Here is a 5,415-nt window from a genome sequence, read left to right on the forward strand (position 1 = left end):
GGGACGGCTAGCGCAGATAGCCCTCGTGTAGTTTTGCGCGAAATTCAAAAACAAAACAAAACAAAACACAAATGAAGACAGATCTTCATTATGCATCTGTTGATTTTATTTTCTATGATCTTTGGTTTGAAAAAGTTTTTCGGTTGAGTCACGTCCCCATCCCACCAAGCATGCTCACCCTTTCAGCCGTGGGGGCGTTATAAGTGTCGGTCAATCCCACTATTCGTTGGTAAAAGAGTAGCCCAAGAGTTGGCGGTAGGTAGTGATGACTAGCTGCCTTTGTGCGAAATTAAAAAACAAACAAAACAAAAGCTGAGTCACGAAAAGTACTAAACCTTACCAATCAAATGTGATCCTAATCCTCATGATATCTTTTAACAAAATGCAGTTGGAAAGAAAGAAACAAAACACAATCGTTATAGGTCCATAAGGATAATAAAGTAACAAAAAAAGGAAGTCTTTAAGCATTAAGCTCATGAAAGATTGAAAGAACTGAAGGATAATTTAGTGGCCACAAGAAATTCCTTATCACTGGAAAATAACCACACACGTGTTACCTAGGAATAAATCACGGTGAATGAAACAACAACAAGGGTAATTTTAAGCACACGCAGAGATCTACTTTAGAAGATTATAAAGGCTTAGAACATGTATTTCTGGCAAAGACCCTATTTCAAAAGTAATCGTGCTGTTAAGAAAGAATTTTTGAGTACCGATAAAATCACTGTTTTATAATCTATATGTTGCTAGAATAGTACTAATATTTTCCAATTATAATAAGAGGTATTAAATATTTTAGTATACATCTAAGTTCTCATTTATGATTTTTTATGACAATTATATTTGATTAAACTAAGCCTAAGTGAATAAAAATAGGCCTTACATGTAGATATACAGAGATGATAGATAACATTAAGTGATAGAGAGAAGAACTTCTCCAAATACATGTTTCGTTTCGGTCAATAGTTCCATTTCCTACATTGTAAAAGTTATTTGACATTTTGATATTGACGAATTCGCTTAGACGCTGATCCAGGAATCTAACTGTAGGACACCATATATAAATACTTAGTGACCTCTTTTATATTATAATCCGAAAGAGTCCCTTTAAAATGTACACTACAATTTCAAAATTCACTTACAATGGGAAGTAAAAACGTTAAATAGAAGTTAGCTAATTTAAAGAAGCACCCATACCTGTGAAGTCCTAAAGTTTGATAAAGACAACTTAATATTTACTTCTCATAAAACAGAATACGTTTTATATTAAATCTAAGAAACGCAACAAAATTCATTATTCCACGACACGCTTTGTAACAAGAGACAAAAAAACAGCGACTTTTAGTTCACTTAACGAGTTTTGGAACCTACTTCTTAGTACAAACAGTTGGGGATTACATAACTTAAGGTATCGTGTTTTATAGAATGTTATTTTGGATCACATCCTAACCTTGTACAATCAACAATAAGCAGAACATGGCTCATAGCCACCAACAAGTTATAATCCAGGTCATATGATAAACAGATTGTTGTTCATAACCAATGACAACTTATAGTTCAGGCCATATGATAAATAGAACGTTGCTTACACCCAGTGACAGTTACATGACACATAGTGTGTGGCTCATAACTACTGACAATTTATAATTATGATCGTACGATACAAATATTTGCAAATTGAAAGTAACGTCACCTAATACACGTATGTTTATCATAGTTAATAGCTTTTTTATAATTAAAGTCAAATGATAAACAAATTATGAGAGAAAAGCACGGATGTTCTATAATTAAATTCTTCAAGCTTCAAATTTCGCACCTATTGTTGATTTGTTGTTTTTGTTTTTTACGATTATTTGCTCTGAAATAGGATTTGTTTGTAGTTCAGCAGAAATCTACGCAATAGGCTGTCCGTGCTGTACCTACCACGGGTAGCGAAACCTGGTTTCTGGCGTTACAAGTCTGTGTACTTTCGGCTATGCTACAGGAGAAGGGAGGGGGCTGGAATAGGAACAACTGTCCTCACAATCTTGATTTTTGAGCTATAACGATAAAAACAAAATCAATTTATCTTCTCAGCAGCACTCAACATTCATTAATTTTGTAGAAGAAAAAAAACAACTTAAATAGTTCCGTAGAGAAAGATCAAAGAAAACGAAGCAATTAGTAGATATTTGTGGCTAGAGGCACATTTATATACTCAATAAGCATATAATATATATATACACTTAAGAAACTACCATAAGGGCCCATTAGGATAGTCGTCAAAGTATTTTGATAATTAATCTTTGTTGCTGTTTTTTAAACTAAGTATCTCTATATTTTTTCTCCACTTGTTATAACTGATAACACAAGCGATACTTAACTGTTCAACTAACTTTTCACGACTACGGTTTCTCGTAAATCACGACAGAAAAAATATACTTAAAACAGAAAAAAAAACCTTTTGATAGTAGGATATGAGAACATGTAAAATATTTTAGTATGTTTTCATTAGTACAAATAAAAATCGATTTTTATCTAGAAAGACATCACTGACGAGACCTATACATACTCTCGACAGATAATTCTTAGTGAAACAGAAATTGATATGCATACAACAGAAAAACATCTCTGTCGAAAGTTTTCAGATTCTGCCTAAAGATGATTATTGGTCAAACAAAAATCTGTATGCATGCAATAGAAATATAGCACTGTCGAATTTTCCAGATTCTCTCAAGAGATGATTCTTAGTCAAACAAAAAGCGATATGTATACAATAGAAATATATCATTGTCGAGATTATAGATTCTTTCGGGAGATCATTCTTAGTCGCTGTATTTCTTTATAGAGTTATACATTAATTATTTTACATCTGACTTTTTGTTTGAGTTAGAACAATTCCAGCACATTTTGAGCCATCTTAAGTTTACTTAGTTGTAATTTTTAAAAAATACATGTGTACAAAATGTGTTAGTATTATAATACGTTGTGTATAAATAAATAACTGAATATAGAAAATACTTGTGGAACATTAAGATTAGATATGAATATTATGTATGCCTTTTACAAGCAAAAATAAAAGTTTAGGGTTTATTGGTATACAGATAGTGTTTAGTAACTAGTCTTAAGTTTATAATTAGGTATAAGCGGAAGTAAAACAAGAAAATTCATATTCTACCCCACTCTGGTTTTCTTCTGAAACTTAGAAACTTGCAGATGGTTTTGAGACAAAGAAAGTTCTTATAGATACATTTTGTCTTTGTCATTTTCTTATAAAAGATAAAAGCATCGCGTTAAATATCTGAATAATATGAAACAAACTTATTGCATAGTCTCTGATTTTGTAAATCTGAGATGTACATTATGGTATGTGATCTTATTCGCCATAGATGTAGACTAGAGTTTATGATGTTGCGTACCTGAGATGTAGATTAGGACTTATAATTTTATTTTCCTGAAATGTTTTGTTTATCTGTTAGTTGGTAATTAAGCACAAAGCTACACAATGAGCTATCTGTGCTCTGCCCACCACTGGTATCGAAGCCCGATTCCTAGCGTTGTAAGTCCACAGACATGCCGCTGTGCCACTGGGGGGGGGGGGCTTTCTGAAATGTCGACTACAGTTTACGATCATTTTAGTCTGAGATGTAGTCTAGGGTCTGTGATCTTATTCACATGCGATGTAGGCTAGGATTATCTGATCTCGTTGGTTTGAAATGTAGACTAGAGTTTGTGATTTTATTCATCAGAGATATAGACTAGATAGAGTCTATGATATTATTCACCTGAGATGTATGATAGGGTCTGTGATATTATTCACCTGAGATGTAGGATAGGGTCTGTGATATTATTCACCTGAGATGTAGACTACGGCTGGTGATCTTGTTGGTCTGAGATTTAGATAGGGTCTATGATATTATTCACCTGAGATGTAGACTACGGCTGGTGATCTTGTTGGTCTGAGATTTAGATAGGGTCTGTCTTCTTATTCACCTGAGATGTAAGCTAGAATCTGTTTTCTTATTGACCTGAGATATAGGCTAGGGTCTTTCATATTGTTGGCCTGAGATATAGACTAGTATTTGTGAACTTATTCACCAGAGAAGTAAGCTTGGTATGTGATCTTATTGGCATGAGATGCAGGCTAGGATCTGTGATCTTGTTTATCTGAGATGTAAACCAGTATCTGTGATATTATTGGCCTGAGATGTTGGTTTGAATATGTAATCTTGTCCACCTGAGATGTAAACTAGTGTCTGTGATCTTGTTAGCCTGAGATGTAAGCGTGAGTACGTGATCTTATTCACCTTAGAAGTAAACTAGTGTCTGTGATCTTGCTGACATGAGATGTAGATAAGACCTGTGATCCTGTTGAACTGAGATGTAAGCTTGGGTACGTGATCCCGTTAGCCTGAAATATAGGGTAGGATTTGTGACCTTTTTCACTTGAGATGTACACTAGGGTATGTGACCTTATTGACCTGAGATGCAGATTAAACATTAGAACAAAGGCAGAAATTTAGGAATATTATTTGGTATATAAACATTTATGACACGTTTAACCAAAAACATTATGATGATTTTTTAATATGGCCAACATAGCTTAACGCCAATATGCAAGGTAACAAAACTCAGGGATTCCATGTTTATTAACAATATTACCCCAGTTACTACGTTGTTGAACCTAAGCAAAACATGTCCAGTGACCTAGATCGATGCTTGGCCAATCTATCATTAATAAAGTTGTTGTTAAGACTGAGTTTTTAAAATCAACCGCTACATTCTTGAGATATTTCCAGACTGTGTTTTTGATCTAACCTTCATTTCCGTCTATTGCTGGAATTATATAAATAAGACTTGTGATGGGAAGTGCCTTTGAATCCTAGTTAAGAATCTATACAGGAGATACCACATTTTATCACACACATGTTAATGTTTACATTCACACAAGACCGAAACGTTTAACAGAGTACTGGCTAGCGCAAATCAAAGAATATGATGAAAACGTTTGGAGTTTATTCTCGTCACATTATTGACTGACCCTCTATATACACAACGCATGCAGTCTACTACAGCTGTACTTTGTTCTTATAGGGTACTACCACACTTAATTACCATTGTTCTAGTGTTTCATTATTACTATGTCTGTACAGCATATAAATCACGTAATGTACCTTATTGCGAAGTGGATTGTACTGTTTAATATAGTTTAGTAACAGAATTGTAGCTATGAGAGAAATGTAACAAACAGTAAAACCTGGGAATTTCCAAAACAATCAAATGCATTTCAAACAATATAATAACATTCTAATCACCCCTAGTTTACTTGTTTATGTAGCTCTGACGTGATGACGCTTATACGTGTCCAATATTTGTAATAGACACTAAAGTTTTTGTTTAGTAAATATTTCATAACATCACAATGGACTAATTATA

This window comes from Limulus polyphemus, unplaced genomic scaffold (genome assembly GCF_000517525.1).
Source record: "Limulus polyphemus unplaced genomic scaffold, Limulus_polyphemus-2.1.2 Scaffold1566, whole genome shotgun sequence".
Taxonomy (NCBI): domain Eukaryota; kingdom Metazoa; phylum Arthropoda; class Merostomata; order Xiphosura; family Limulidae; genus Limulus; species Limulus polyphemus.